Here is a 17,612-nt window from a genome sequence, read left to right as displayed (position 1 = left end):
AATGGAGTAGAAACAGAATGCAGATTACTTTAAACACGTTTTCTCATTTATATTTCTCAGAAAAATTCGGCAGCAGTTCGGCTACACGGTCAACATTCAGATGCAAAATGAGAAAACAACACAACTATATATAGGGGGTTGATTTCGCTCCAAATGACATTGAGTCATTTCGGGCGAAATCAGAAAGATGTGATTTCGCTCCAAATGACACAATGTCATTTGGGGCGAAATCAGGACATTTCAACATAAACCTTACAAACAGCCCCCTATACATTACAAAACATACATAAATGTCCCCTAGACCCTATTACAAGCTTAACTAAGACTAAGACGCAGGCTTTAGACATTCGTGCACCAACAAGAGTCCAGCCTCCCACCAGTCCTGCGCTTGTGAAGACTCGCAGATGATCATCTGGGTCCGTCATTCCGTTGAACTTGCCTACGTTGGACGGGAGCTTCGCTTTCTCGAGTGGAGCCAGAGCAATTTCGCCAATAAATTTTGAACTCTCTGCCGCTTCTGCAGGGCAATAGATCAGATCATAATTGTGCTCAGCCTCAGAATTGTAAACCGCGCGGGGTCTACACTTGTTGTAGTTCGGTTGTAACCGACTAAACACACTGGCACTTTCTCCTTCACGGTAGGTTCTATCATATTCCCTGGTATGGGTGTCCTGTGACGGACCCATCCTGGTGTGAACTGACTGATGACGATGAGAATGAGACTCATCCCGGTATTCTCTTTGGCGATTTTCTGACTGGGTGTACTCGTATCTCGATGGAGATCTAGAGTAAACCTCTGTGTCTTCGATCTGGACCCTTGATGGTCCATCATGCTGAGAAACGTGTGGAACTGATGGTGCTCGATTTCGAGACACAGGCCTTCGTGATTGAGTTTGGGGAGCAGTTTGTGCACAAAGTTGTGCGTACACAACATTCAATGCCCCCTGAGATCTGACATACCAGGAGATTGAGGTCTCCCCTGGGGGTAGAATTGAGCTTACAGGGATCTCCGGCTGTACCCCTGGGGTGACAGGCTCGTTTGGATGATTGTTAGTGAACTGCACTTCATTGTCATTCGAGGCTTCTTCTACAATACCCTCAACCTGGGTATTGTTAACGAAATTTGGCCGAGGGCCATTTTGACGATGAGTTAAAGTTTCCTCCATTTATAAATGGAATCAACAGAGTGAATCGAAAACGAGAAAAAACAGATGAAACAGAGAAACACTGGATAAATGACCGGAATCAAATTATCCAGGGGGTTAGGTTCTGCATAAAAAGGGTTAGTTCTCTCTCGTTTGGTTCAAAGGGACGAACCTTCTCTTCTTCTCGATAGCTGCAAAACAAACACCGTCAGCCTCGCCACGGGGAGAATGGGGGTTCTCTCCGTGACCACCCTCCGGCGTGAGAATAAGTATCGGTATATGAAGAAGAAAAGTATAAGTGAAGTGAATGTGACTTGAAGATCATACCTAAATTACTCTTCTATTTATAGTCGGGAGTTTGGGCGGGAAAACTTGTTATTGAAATGTTAACGGAAGGTGTTAACTCCGTAAGCGGTTATTTCCTTCTCCGTTAATCTTCTTAATCTGACGTGAAAGCACACGGATCGCTATTTCTAGATCAACGGCTGGGGTGTTGCCACATGGAAAGTGGGCAAGTGGAGGTTTCTCTCCAATTCCATGCCATCATCGTGATTTCAGGGGGGCCTGGGATGATGACACGTGTCCCAGACAGTTATAACCGTCTGGTGGTGCGCGATTGAGTCTTCTAGAAGATTATTGCCATAATCCGGTGTAACAACTGTCAAGAAAATCCATAATTAGGACGGTAATTAGGTAATAAGGAAACCCTAATTAAGAAACCCAAGTGATTCCGCATAAACCCTAAAATTTTCATAACAAACGAAATCAGGATTAGGGCCCCTAAAACTCAAGGGGGTAAAACCCTATTTGATAAAATCTAAACGAATTGTGCGTGGAAGTTAAGTTTCGGTCGAAACTGACTCAGCAGGCCTATACCCACAACAAGGCTACTCTAGGCTAGATAGTTACCTCAGGCGAGTCGCGACAGGGATCACGGCTTCTTCCGCGACACGCGGGGGAGTCCAATTTCACCTATAAATACCAGGCCTTGGGACTTGAAACCTGACACTAAAACGACGTAAAATTTCTGTTTGTACGTCGAGTTAAGACCGTTATATCACAATTAAACACACACTAATCACGAGGTGCTGCCACAATCAGGGTAATAACTCGATCGCTATTACGATTCAACGTCCGATCGATTATAACTATCCAACGATAGTCCAGGTGTTGCTCAATTGAGCTTGTACTTTGATTATTCGTCGTGATTTCGACTTGAATATTAGAGTGCTGTTCGAATTCGGACTATGCTCTGTTATTCGTTGTGAATCCGATTGAATTATCGAGTATTGCACTGATTAATCGTTGTGAAAGTTTAATCTCGTGAATTGACGTAACTGCTGTATTAGTTACTAACCTGTGTGTGTGCATTGTGTTAAATTAGGTTTAAGCAAGGCAAATCAGTAGGCTTATATCTATTGCTCGTTAATCTGCAATGTGAGTCATTCTTCTTTTTAAACTGTTTTCTCACAGTTTGTGAGTAAGTATTACAATACCTCAAATTATTTTCAAAGGTTATAATTATAGGGATTAAGTCTTTGTAATCACCAAATTACAGCTGGTATGTGGGGTATTGTGCACATTACTAAATTTATCACTCTATGTGAGTGAATATTACTCTATGTGAGTTATTATTACTCTGTGTGAGTACACCGTCACTATTTGGGCAACGAGACCCAATAGTGGTATGACCACAGTCACAGAAATGAATCGAGTGACAAATACCCATTCTTGATAATTGGTTGATAGAAACATTGTAATCGCTCTTAATACTGTAAATTATAACTAACGGGTCATTTTAGAAAACAGAATGATTCACTCAGTATTTCCCCGCTGACAAAACCTTTTTCAAACATGTTTCAGGTGATCTGTGTGATCCAAGAAAAGTGCAGTAAAGCACTATCAAGCTCAGAGAAGTGGCTCAGTGTAAATAAATGAATAAAACATGTTTTGAAAAATAAAGATTTCTGTGTGAAATCAACTATTGTACATTATGGGATTTATCCCTTAACTTTGTATAATATATTAAACGAGCATATTTTACGGATAAAAGATCCTGTTATAAAAAGACTTCCGCTGCCGCATAAATTAAATACCACGGGAGCTGCCTCGCGGTCCCCCGACTCCGTCCAGGGTGGGTCGAGGGGCCGTGACAGCGAAGGTGGTATCAGAGCTAATAATTAAATTGAGCCACTGATCGAGCCGCTGATTAAGCCTAAATTAAGCATTTTGACTACAGTGCTTAATTTTACTAATTGTTATTCGGTGATTATATGTTTTATTAACTAGCTATTCTTAGTTACAGTATGGGTAAACAAAAGCTATCTGCAATCTACCACAAACTAGATGAGGCGTCTTCTTCTAGAAACCCAATAAACCTAGAAGAAGGAATTTTTGTCCGCAAGGCAAACTATGAGAATCCACTTTCCCCAGAGAAAAGGGATTCAATACTTAAAAAAAGTCAGGAGACAAAGAAACCCCGAACCAAGAGAGTTAGGTTTAACCCAGAAGTTCAAGAGTTGGGTAATAATACACCTTGGGAAGATAAAATAGACGGGAAATGGGCAAATCTCTATATGCTAGCTACTGTAGCAGAAAATGCTAATCTTTAAATATCCGATAAGTTGGGTCTACTAAGAGAAATCACAATCCCGTAAATAAATAAAGTCCTAAGTGTGTTTATTTCTGTTGTTCTTTGTATAAATTAGTATGCAATAAAACTTCAGCATTTTGTTTGTTAAACTTTGTTCCAAAGTTTTAACATTGCATTTTACATATATGCTATGCAGCATGAATGAGATGTCGGAAACATTCCAGAATCTCAACTTATATCCAGTGCCTATCGAAGTCTCTCACGACTTTACTGGTTACATTGCTGACATAGAAGAACCTGTGGAATTCCAAGCTCCACCGCTGGAAAAAGCCAAACCTAAAAAGAAGAGAAGATATGTAGGGTGGAGGAAAGTACGCCGTAGGAAACCTGCCACTAGGAAACTCCCTAAAATAGAAAATCCTGTGAGTATGAGCAAGGGAAAGGAAATAGAAACTGGAGAAGGTTCGAAATCACCTGAAAAAGAAATAGGAATAGATTTGAAGCAAAAGGGAATAGAGATTGGCGAAAGCTCTAAACAGTCTGAGGAAATCACGTTCCAGGACGAAATAGATCGCCTCTTAGAGAACTGTGATGTTTTAGAGCCTATCAACGATAATCTCTTTTCTTACCCGGCTACAGTTCAATTCCCACTAAACCTAGGACCAGCTATGCCAGAACCACTAGTTCATACCAGACCATTAGGCCAGATGGAGGAATGGTGGACCAATGACTGGCAATTCCAAAATATAGTTAACAATCCTTATAGCTTCCTTCCACAATTTGACCCAGAACCACTCCCAAATCCTCCCATGAGTAATGAAAACCTAGCTGAACTCCGTCAGTTCGGTGAAGAACTGATAGGTACAGGTAATAGGATCAGGGAAATGGGGGAGCATCTAACTTGGAAGTACGATGAGAGGGAGCATCGTTACTAGAACCTTCAGTTAAACCACAGAAAGCCGTATTGTATGATAGTAACTTAAAATTCTGTAAAATGGGCAATAAAACTCTGTAAAATACGGTGTGTATGGATGCATATACAATATACTAACAAAGTAAAAGTCAAGAAATCGACAATTTTGGTTATACTTGTATGTTGTGATAATCTATGTGTATCTATGTGAATTTTGTCATTTATAAGTTAGACACTAATAATTTTACCAATTAGCAGATGGAAAATGCTAACAATGAACCAATTAATGAAGTAAATCAATCTGAGCAAGAACAAGAAGATCAATATATAACTCGACAAGATATCGAGCATTTTATCGCCCAAGGGATAGCTCATGCTATTCCAGAAATTGTAGCTGCTGTTCGAAAACCTGCGGAACCACAATTAATTCCTAGTAAACGTATTCCAGAAGATAACGGCAGTAACAGCATAAATGGAGGCGGTAATCATGACGATCATGATCCGCAGCAGGCCCCACTCCCTAAAAGAATGAAAGCTGCAACGCCTGGTTGCACTTACAAGGAATTTCTTGCTTGCAAACCCGCTGAATTTGCAGGTAACGAAGGGGCAACTGCAACACTGCGTTGGTTAGAGAAAACCGAAGCAGTAATTGCAATAAGCAAATGTGCCACAGAGGATCAAGTGATGTATGCATCAAATCTATTCAAAGAAGGAGCACTCGAATGGTGGAACACGGTCCTCCAGGCAAAAGGAAGAAGGATAGCCTATACAATGAGTTGGGAAGAATTTAAGAGTCTTGTAGAAAGAAAATTTTGTCCCGAATACGAGAAAGAACAAATGGCAAACAAGTTCCTAAGTCATCGTATGCTAGGAGTAGATTGTCGGGGATATACTTCGACATTCTTTGAATACGCAAGGGTAGTGCCATCACTGGCTTCGCCAGAACCGGTACTTATCTCTCGTTACATCTGGGGGTTAATTAGTGAAATCCGAAACATCGTTAAAGCTGCGAGACCTCGTACTATTGACGATGCTGTAGAATTAGCTAATACCCTAACTGATGAATTGGTGCGCACAAGAGAGGAAGATCGCAAGAAGGAATTAGCTCACAAGATTACCCAAGGATTTCGTGTGGGTAATGCCAAGAAGAAAGGAACCGGACAATCCTCATCATCTCCTTTCTGCAAAATTTGCAAAAAGAAGCATTATGGACAATGCAACATGGTTTGCAATTTTTGCAAAATGAAAGGACATCGGGAAGAAGACTGCTGGAAGAAAACAAAAGTTTGTTATAATTGCAGAGAGAGGGGACACTTTCAATCTGAATGTCCTAAGTTAGCTAAACCTGTAGTTAACCAAACCAAACCAGCTGAAGGAACAACCAAGAGAAATGCGCGAGCATTCCAGCTAACCACTCAAGAGGCCGAACTCATTCCAGATGTGATAGCTGGTACGTTCTTAGTTCACAACGTCTTTGCAAAAGTATTATTTGACTCTGGTGCGAACCAAAGTTTTATAAATACTTTATTTTGCCAAGATCTTAAGTTACCATTAACCACTCTTAGGCAAAACTTCACAGTAGAAACCACAGAAGGAAATTCTGTGAAAATAAATAAAATCTGGCAAGAAGGAAAAATAGAACTATTAGGCCATAAGTTTTCTGCAAATTTGTTACCAATGAAATTAGCAGGATTTGATGTAGTATTAGGAATGGATTGGTTAATAGCCAACCATGCACGAATCCTATGTGACAAAAATGCAGTAGAAATTCAAACCCCTACAGGAGAAGTAATTTTAATTACTGGAGATAGACCTCGAAAGCCACTAAAAATCATCTCAGTAATGAAGTTGGCTAGTTATTCGAGAAAACAGGAAATAGTGTATATGATTTCAGTAATCATTAACACTAAGGATAAGGAACTTCAGGACATCCCCGTAGTCTCAGAATACCCAGACGTTTTTCCAGAAGAATTACCTGGATTACCACCTGATAGAGAAGTAGAGTTTAGAATTCATTTAATTCCAGGTACTGCACCAATAGCTAAAGCACCATATAGATTAGCACCTACCGAAATGCTAGAATTGAAAAAGCAATTAGATGAATTACTAGGCAAAGGATTCATACAACCGAGTTCATCCCCTTGGGGTGCACCAGTACTGTTTGTGAAGAAGAAAGATGGATCGATGAGAATGTGTATCGATTATAGAGAATTGAATAAGGTTACAATTAAGAATCGATACCCACTACCTAGGATTGACGATCTTTTTGACCAATTGCAAGGAGCTAGGTATTTCTCAAAGATAGATTTAAGATCTGGATATCATCAGTTGAAGGTACAAGAAGAAGACATACCTAAAACTGCTTTCAGAACTAGGTATGGTCATTATGAGTTTACAGTCATGCCCTTCGGATTAACGAATGCCCCAGCAGCATTCATGGACATGATGAATCGAATCTGTAAACCATACTTGGATAAATTTGTGATCGTTTTCATCGACGATATACTTATTTACTCCAAAAGCCAAAAAGAACATTGTGAGCATTTACATGTTCTCTTAACTTTGTTAAGAAACGAAAGGCTTTATGCCAAATTCTCGAAATGTGAATTTTGGCTGCAAGAAGTACAATTCTTAGGTCATGTGGTAAATCACGAAGGTATCCATGTAGATCCTGCTAAGATAGAAGCAATTACGAAGTGGAAAATTCCACAAACAGCTATGGAGATAAGAAGTTTTCTAGGCTTAGCTGGATACTATAGACGATTTATCAAAGATTTTTCTAAAATAGTCGTACCATTAACTAAGTTAACCTGTAAAGCCGCTAAGTTTGAATGGGGACCTGGACAAGAAGAAGCTTTTAAGATTTTAAAGCATAGATTGACGAATGCACCAATCTTAGCTTTACCCGAAGGAACAGAAGACTTTGAAGTATATTGTGATGCTTCAAAATTAGGATACGGATGTGTGTTAATGCAACGCAAGAAGGTAATTGCATATGCTTCTAGGCAATTGAAAAAGCACGAAGAAAATTATACGACTCATGATCTAGAATTAGGAGCCATAATCTTTGCCCTTAAGATATGGAGACATTATCTGTATGGAAGTAAGTTTACTGTTTATACAGATCATAAGAGTCTAAAATATATATTTGGGCAGAAAGAGTTAAACATGAGGCAAAGAAGATGGATGGAGATGCTAAGCGATTACGACTGTGATATTCAATATCACGAAGGAAAGGCAAATGTAGTTGCAGATGCCTTAAGTCGTAAGTATCACGAAAAACAGAAACAAGTCCATGCTTTGAGATTAAATCTACAAGTAGATTTAATGGCACAAATCAAAGAAGTTCAGAAAACAGCAATCCAAGATGATGCTGAAGGAATGAAAGGTTACCTAAAAGAACTAGAACAAGGAAATAATGGAATTTGGAAATTCCATAAGAAACGAATTTGGGTACCTAAGCAAGGAGAGTTAAGAAATAAGATTTTAGAAGAAGCTCATAAATCTAGGTATACCATGCACCCAGGAAACAGTAAGATGTACCAAGATTTAAGAAATAATTTCTGGTGGATAGGAATGAAAAAGGATATAGCTGAATACGTATCCAAATGCTTAACTTGTTCACAAGTTAAAGCTGAACACCAGAAACCTTCAGGATTACTACAACAGTTAGAAATGCCTGTATGGAAATGGGAACTCATAACAATGGATTTTGTTACAAAGTTACCCAAAACCAAAAGAGGTAATGATGCGATTTGGGTAATTGTAGACCGATTAACCAAGTCAGCTCATTTCTTACCAATGAAAGAAAACTTTAGTATGGAAAGGTTAGCACAACTTTACGTAGACGAAATAGTATCCCTACATGGAGTCCCACTCTCCATTGTATCAGATAGAGATAGTCGTTTTACATCTCATTTCTGGAAAAGTTTTCAGAAAGCAATGGGAACTCGACTAAATCTAAGTACTGCTTATCATCCACAAACAGACGGACAGAGTGAAAGGACAATACAAACTTTAGAGGATATGCTCCGAGCATGTGTAATTGACTTTGGTGGTAATTGGGATAGCCATTTGCCACTAATTGAATTCTCCTATAACAACAGTTATCATTCAAGCATCGAAACTGCACCATTCGAAGCACTGTATGGACGCAAGTGCAGAACTCCAGTATGTTGGGTAGAAATCGGAGAAAGTCAATTATCAGGTCCTGAAATAGTACAAGAAACTACTGACAAAATAACTCAGATCAAGGAAAGATTAAAAACGGCTCGAGATCGTCAGAAGAGCTATGCAGACAATCGTCGCAAGCCACTCGAATTCCAAATAGGAGATAAGGTACTTTAAAAAGTTTCTCCTTGGAAAGGAGTAGTACGATTCGGAAAGAAAGGAAAGCTAAGTCCGAGATATGTTGGACCATTCCCAGTGATTCAACGAATCGGACCAGTTGCTTATCGTTTGCAACTACCAGAAGAATTGGCTGGAGTACATGATGTATTTCATGTATCCAATCTCAAGAAATGTTTAGCAGATGAATCCCTGGTAGTACCTCTTCAAGATGTAGAGGTGAACGAAAAGTTGAAGTTTATAGAGAAGCCACTACAGATCGAGGACAGAAAAGTCAAGTTTCTCAAGCACAAACGACTAGTACTGGTCAAAATCAAATGGAATTCAAGGAGAGGACCAGAATACACTTGGGAACTGGAATCGGAAATGAAGCGAAAGTACCCTCATCTATTCCAGTAAATCTCGAGGACGAGATTTTTCTTAAAGGTGGGGAGGATGCAACAACTGTCAAGAAAATCCATAATTAGGACGGTAATTAGGTAATAAGGAAACCCTAATTAAGAAACCCAAGTGATTCCGCATAAACCCTAAAATTTTCATAACAAACGAAATCAGGATTAGGGCCCCTAAAACTCAAGGGGGTAAAACCCTATTTGATAAAATCTAAACGAATTGTGCGTGGAAGTTAAGTTTCGGTCGAAACTGACTCAGCAGGCCTATACCCACAACAAGGCTACTCTAGGCTAGATAGTTACCTCAGGCGAGTCGCGACAGGGATCACGGCTTCTTCCGCGACACGCGGGGGAGTCCAATTTCACCTATAAATACCAGGCCTTGGGACTTGAAACCTGACACTAAAACTGTGACAACCCTCACTAAACCAGGTATCCGTACGACTTAATTAATAATTAATTGCTGCTTAATTACTGTGCTTAATTGAAATTACTGATGAACTGCTACTTGACTGTTGATACTGGTACATATCTGCATCATACTCTATTTGCTGTTACTACATTATTTACATGATGAACCTTAGTGACAAACATGATGCACAAAAGCACAGTAGCACTATGAACGGATAACCCCTTGAACATGCTGATAAAGCCAGCATCAGGCAGATACTGCCTCTAAGGCCTGTATGAGCCAGAAATATTTTACTACACCCATAGTGAGTGTAGGGATACAAGGGTTGTAGAACTGCGTCACTAGGTGATAATTACAGTGACCGGATGTGCCTAAAACGTACTTTAAGTACAAAATTCAGCACTTTAATTAAAAATTCAGCATTTAGCTAACTAATAAAGTGCCAAAACATGAGAAAAATATTACTAGACACTTTCCAAAGTGTCGGGAATAAGTTGTGTCACTAAAAATAATAATAACGACACTTTAAAGCTTTGTTAAGCACTTTAACGGATCACTATCCAACCGAACTATACCCGGGACATAAAAATTATTAACAATGACATTGTTTTCTTTTTCTGAGCCAGTTAGGGTCCTCGAATGCCCTAACACCCGTTATAATTTACTACACACTATTACACTAGTAAACTATGAAACCTCCTAAATTAAATAAACTAGTGCTAACTAATTTGGTTAAAATTTAACCAATTACCCATCCCCCCCATTAAAACCAAACGTCCCATGTGGGTTTACACCACACTTAATTGATTATTTTAATTGTGGTTGTCTTATATCTAGTATACATAAAATCCTATGGATAATTCTCTAATTTGATTTATAAATAGAACCATAGGTCCTCCACTCATTCATACATATCACAAAAAAAATTCCTTTCTTTCTCTCTTGCCTTGCAATCGGCCGAGAGCACCCAACACCCACCATCCATCACTTTTAATTTCTCAATCTTGCATATTATATACATACAAAGGAGAAGGGTCACGCATAAGGAGGCTCGGTGCACTCGGGAACACAAGGACCTCACTACGTTGCTATTAACCACCCGTTTTTCGCCTAGTTTCTTCCCTAGCCTCGAGCTAGTCGTAAGTGACTTTAAACACCTTCTTGATCCATTCTAAAGTGGTTAATAAGAGTTTTGTCAGTTAAAATTTATGAACCTGAATAAACAAAATTAAAAGTCTACTAAAGGTGATGAACTTGGTGGTTAATAAGTAAATATTGGTGTAAAACTTATAAAACTGGTATTGTTATGATTATTTAGTGTTGTTGATTGCTAGTATGGGACTGGATCGTCATCAAACCCGCTAGATCATGTTCACAAAACATGAACTAGCCTTATGATAAGTTGTAAAGTTCTAGATGACGAACCCTTTCCAACATAAACATCAACTTGTGTAAAAGCAATTTTTCTTATGAAATAGTGTTCAAAACTAGTAGATCTACGGATCTACAAGTGGTATTTTCAAAGGACCAAGTGTCAAAAGAAAACATACTTTTAAAACCGGATCTTTCATGAACAAGAGTGATTTTTGTAAACACACAAGTGTGTAAACGCTTGTGTAACACAAAGTTTCGACAAAAGAACTATTTTTGTAAATGTTGACAAGAAGTTGTAAAGACGAAACTTCTTTAAAAACAAGATTTTCAAGAAACCGAATTGATCTATACGAAGATCCACTAAAAATAATGGAAAGATTTCTACATATTTTGGATAAACCACAAGTTCATGAATTATTGCGATTTTGACTAGTTTAAAGTTGAGATATTGTTTGTTAATGTTGGGAACATTGTTGATTTGAATTTTAAAAGAAAATGATACGCTTGAAAGCGTGGCCACCTTCAGTTACAGGGGAAACTCTGGCGAAATTTTCCTAAAATCTAACACTTAGAATTATTTACAAGTGTTAGACTACTTTGACATGTTTTCAAATATATTTCGCCACAACTTTATTTACAAATAATCGGAGGTGGGATTTTCACAAAACTAAACGTGATGAATATATATTCGGTAAATATATTTTGTCACAACACTGTTTATGATTATTTTGTGAAAATGTATAAATATTATTTTTAGAGTAAAAATAATATTTACTAACTTGTCAAACTCAAAATAATACCAACGCTTATACGACAAACATAAAAGTTACAACGGTAATTTCTATTACCATCTAATCATTACAACGTAACTTACGCATTACGCAGAAATATTCACCAACGCGTATGTTGTCAACGTATTATTTTGGAAAGTATTATGTAAAAAGAAAATATATTATTTTTGAGAAAAATAATTATATTTTGGAATAAGAAATAAAAATATATTAAGTGGGACTTAATGAGATATTATAAATACACATCCCTCATCCTTGGGAAGGAAAGTAAATTACCAAGTATATACACGAAGCGGTTGTCTAACCGTTTCCTAAAAATGTAAGCTATTAAGCTAAGGCACGGCCATCCGTCTAATAGAATTAGCACATGTAGGTCGTTGCACAGCTTCGGATATTCGGATTACTTGGTATTGAGACGCACTCACTGTGAGTTCATGTCCCCCTTTTCTCTAACTGTTTTCAGTTTACTTAACTGCGGGGGTGAAATACATGTTACTATGATTTACGAGTACTTTACAACGGTATGTTTAATGTAAGGAGGTGTTATACGATCATGTGAGTGGATAGGAACAACATGGGGCCATTAGTCCTCATGGAGGGACCGAGGGACAGGAGCGGTAGATCTATCTGGGTGTAGCGAGCCCAGCCCCCGGCCAAACTAGAAACGGACCGTGGGGTGACTTTGTCCACATACTTTGCCGTGGCGAAATCTGCTAGGTTTGAGTCTCCCTATTTGCACTTCACATATGTCAGTGGCCTTGCAAACCATTGGTGATCACAAGTCCTCTTACACTGCTACATACCACAACTATTTTTATACTCACAAATGTTTTACATACTCACTTACACGTGAACTCGCTCAACATCATTGTTGATTTTTTCAACTCACATGTATTTCAGGAAATTAAACGGATCTGGCACGGTATGGAACGTTTTCCGCTGCACCGGTCATGAAGTCATCAGGGTTTAGGGTTGTGTCTCTTACCTGGACAAGACACAATCCCTAAATCACGTTTATGTTTTGTTATAAGTTGTAATGTTACTGAACAAGGTTATAGTTGCATGTTAAAAACAATGGTATTGTATGATGTTTTCAAAAACTTAATGGATGACTTGCATGGTTTGTTTAAATTCATATAGCTTGTTATGGTTAAGCTATGGTATTAAGAAGTCACACAAATTAACCACGCTTCCGCAAAGCCAGGGTGTGACAGCTTGGTATCAGAGCTCTGATCATAGCGAACTAGGATTCCTTCTCGAGTCTAGACTATGATCACTAGGGCTCTCACGAAAACATTTTCTGCATACCACTTAAGTCCAGATCCAAAACGTTTTTACAAACAAATGTTGAGCACATCTCATTTATTCATTATTAGGCTCAGTCCTGAAGACTGAGGCTCGGTCTTGGAAGCCGAGGCTCGATCTTAGAGATCGAGGTAGATGTTATTTATGTTAGGCTCAGTCTTGGAGGCTGAGGCTCGGTCTTGGAGGCCGAGGCTCGATCTTAGAGATCGAGGTAGATGTTTGTTGTTTTAGGCTCAGTCTTGGAGGCTGAGGCTCGGTCTTGGAGGCCGAGGCTCGATCTAAGAGGTCGAGGTGGATGATAGAGCAGTCTTAGAGACTGGGAGGAATTTGGCTAGTGGGACTAGGAATGTCAGTCTAGGAGACTGGGAGGCTAGTGGGACTAGGAGAATTATTTGATTGTTTATTATTGACTTACATGTTCATATGAATATATGATTGATTATTATACGTATATATGTTTGTGTTACAAACGTACTAGAAGGATGGGCACTACGAATCCCATGGCCATAGTGTCAGACGACATAGTTGCAGCGGAGCACGAGGTGTACATTTCCGATACTACCGGCGTAGACGACTTTCAGCCCCTTTTGCGCTGCCTAATGTCGTAGCAGTGCCTACTGATGGCCATCTTGTTAGGAAATTGCCACTCGTGGTGATCCTTGTTCCTGTGCCCCTTGCCGCTTACCCTATTGTTGATATGCTCCCCTGACGTGGCCTCTGACGACGATAACGATCTACTAGAAAGAGGACCCATTTGAGGGCGAGGCCCTATTGCTGCTGGAATTAACCTACTGCTTGCGGACGCTCCTGCAGGGGAAACTTATGCCCATTCCCCTGTCCCAGACTCATTTGAGTTGCTGACATCCGCCTTTTCGCATATATAGGGAGTGCAGCACCATTCACTCGACGCCGACCCTGATACGGCATCATCAGCTGCACCGATTCCCTTACACAGCTTGAGTTTGATCACAGTATTGAGGATGATCTTGTTCCTCCACCTGGTTTTGATCCAGACCATGACCCTGAGTTCATACGCTTAGGCCAGCCCTTGGAGGATCCTGTAACCCCCTGTGATGGTTGATCCAGCTGATTTTGAGATAGGGTTTGTTGATCCAGAGCCAGCCGTGGCCCTGAGCCAGGCATTGCTCTTGACCCCGCATTAGAGCATGACCTTGTTCATGCCAATGCACCTGCTGTCGCTCCTTGGTTGAATCTCCTGCTTGGACGAGAGAAAATGTGGGGTAACTGTGCAAGACAATTTATTATCACGGGGGCCCACGTAATAACGACTTGTAGTGCACAGAAATCCTGGTGGACTCTGCGGGTCAAGCTAATGAGAACCAATGTAGCAGGAAATAACTCAAACACAAATAACTAAGGCGATGAAGCCTCAAGTTCATTCTATTTCAAGCAACAAGCCAAATTGGCAAGCCTATGTTAAGGCTCAGAAAGTTTATTACCCCACCCATACATTGAGTATATTTATGTGTAAAATTGGGTGAGTACATGATGGCTTATGGTGCTATGAATATCATAGACAATTGGAAAGTTGTCTAACCCACTTCATGCCAGTTCGGCAGAAGAGAATGCCACCGAGGCGTGACACAAACACCAGTATGTTGCCAAGGATAGAAGCCGAGTTGCAAAAACGCAACTCACAGGAAATTGCACGACATGAAGCTCTCCGCTTTTAGCACAGCAATGGCACTACTGGAAATAATCCCTAGCTGACCGCACTTATAAGCAGTTCCTAAAACTGCAAGCCTTTGAACTTCGACGAAACAGAAAGCGCCATTGCATTTGTTCGTTGGCCCGAAAAGATTGACTCCATTCCACGAAAAAAAAAAAAACTAACTGTGCGCCCCAAAGGGAGTGATACCTTTACCTCAAGTCATTACTAGACGGCACACTCTCGTGATGGGACCATCATGTTCAGGCCCTTAGCACGGATGCTACTTATGCACTGAGTTGGGACGAGCTCAAGGAAATGATTGAGAAGAAATGTTGTTCTAGGACTGGAATTCAGAAGCTTAAGGTGGAGTTCTGGAATTTGAAAATGGAGAAACCCGAGATTCCTTAACATGTCCAGAAATCGCACGACTTGCCTAGGGTCGTCCCCTACTAAGTCATTATTGTTGTACGATACAGTTATGTACATATAAGCTTTACATTGTGGTCTCGGTTTGTGGTAATGCAATCGCAGTATTCTCATCACTTGGGATATTTGATCTATGGTTTATGTTCTATGACATGAGATGTTATGTGGTTGAATTATTGATAGCATGAGATGTTATGTGCTGATATTGTTGAATACATACGTACATTTTACCTGCTACGACCTAACCTACGTGAAACATCTTTCAGAAGATGCCACCAAGACGCGAAATGCGCATGCCCACCTCAGAGGCGGAACTTCAAGAGATAATTACTGCAGTTCTAGCACAATACGAGGCCCTACGCTCTGAACCTAGCAGAGGTACCTCGGAAAATAACGGTTGTTCCTACTGGCACTTCCTCAACTACAAGCCTCCGAAGTTCGACGGCACTGGAGGTGCCATAGCTTTTGTGAAATGGATTGAAAGTATAGATCCCATCTTTCGAATGAGTGGTTGTACGCCAGAACAACAAGTCCTATACGTTTCTGAGTTGTTTCAAGATGGAGCTCGACTATGGTGGTACCTTCAGGTTCAAATGAAGGGCGAAACCGCAGCATATGCATTATCATGGGATGAACTGAAGGGAATGATGCATGAGAAGTATTGCTCCCAAGAGGAAACCCAGAAGTTGGAAGGGGAATTCCAGAGCCTGATAATGGAAGGTCCAAAAATGTTGGGATACGTGCAAAGACTTCATGACTTGGCACGAGTTATTCCCCACTTAGCGGAACCAGAAATGAGGAAATTGGGACAGTTCATTTGGGAACTGGCACCACAAGTCATGAGCTTAATGGCAGCATCTACGCCGCCAACAACTATTGCTGCAAGCAAGATGGATTTGGCACTCGTTACGGAAGCCATTAGACTAGAAAAACTTGCAAACCCTGATAGGGAGACTCGGGTAGAGTCATCTGGAAAGAACAAAAGGAAGTTTACCGAAGATACCCGAACAAATAATGATGAACAAAGATCTATTCGAGGTTGTTTTGACTGCGGAGACAAAGGGCATTTCAAGAAAGATTGCCCTAACGACAGGCAGGCCAATGACAAGATTTGCTTAGAAACTAAAGCAAGACGTGCTGGGTGCAAGTATCGCCATGAATGTGGATGTTGGAATCCTAGGTGCGGGAGGAAAAGGCACAACAAGGATGGTTGTGGGATGAAGAGTCCCAAACAAGGAGAGAACCGTAACAACGCCCAAGGCGGGAGCAGGAAAAGAAATGGCCAAGTGCTAGGATGCTTCTATTGTGGGGACATTGGACATCTTAAGAGAGAATGCCCGGAGTTGAAACAAGACTGTGAGAAAACACCCAGCATCGGAGTTTGTGAAGTATGCCAGGATCCAGGCGTGATTACTGGTACGTTCTTTAACAACCAAAACTTTTGCATCTATTGTGTTTGATAATGGTGCCGATTATAGCTTCGTATCGTTAGAATTTAAAAATATGCTTGGTTTAGCCGCTAGTAAATTAGATGTTCCCTACGCGATCGAATTAGCAAAATGGAAAGTTAGTATAAGCTAACGAGGTGATTCGAGGTTGCGTAATCGAGTTAGGAGAGCGTGAGTTCGCTCTGGATCCACTACCAGTCCAGTCGGGAAGCTTCGACGTGGTAGTAGGGATGGATTGGTTATCGAGTAACAAGGCCAAGATAGTTTGTCATAAGAAGGTCGTTCGTATCCCGACCGATGATGGTGAGACCATTGTTGTTCACGGAGAGAAGCGTGAGACGCCGTTGAGGATTATTAGCTGCCTGAAAGCGAGAAAGTGTTTGCAGAAGGGATGTGCTGCCTTTCTGGCACACATTGTGGATAACAAGGCTGCTGAGCCGAAGATTGAAAACATCCTTGTCGTGAGGGAATATCCAGAAGTCTTACCAGAAGACTTGCCTGGATTGCCGCCTCCAAGGCAAGTGGAGTTCCGCATTGACTTAGTTCCAGACGCCGCGCCTGTGGCTAAGGCACCTTACAGACTTGCTCCATCTGAGATGCAAGAACTGTCGACACAACTCCAAGAGTTGTTAGACAGGGGTTTTATCCGACCAAGCTTCTCGCCTTGGGGAGCTCCAGTTTTGTTTGTGAAGAAGAAGGACGGTAGCTTCCGTATGTGCATTGACTGCAGAGAGTTAAACAAGCTGACAATCAAGAATAGGTATCCTCTGCCAAGAATTGATGATCTGTTCGAT

This window comes from Helianthus annuus, chromosome 4, assembly GCF_002127325.2.
Source record: "Helianthus annuus cultivar XRQ/B chromosome 4, HanXRQr2.0-SUNRISE, whole genome shotgun sequence".
NCBI classification, from domain to species: domain Eukaryota; kingdom Viridiplantae; phylum Streptophyta; class Magnoliopsida; order Asterales; family Asteraceae; genus Helianthus; species Helianthus annuus.
Note: the sequence above shows the minus strand (reverse complement) of the source record.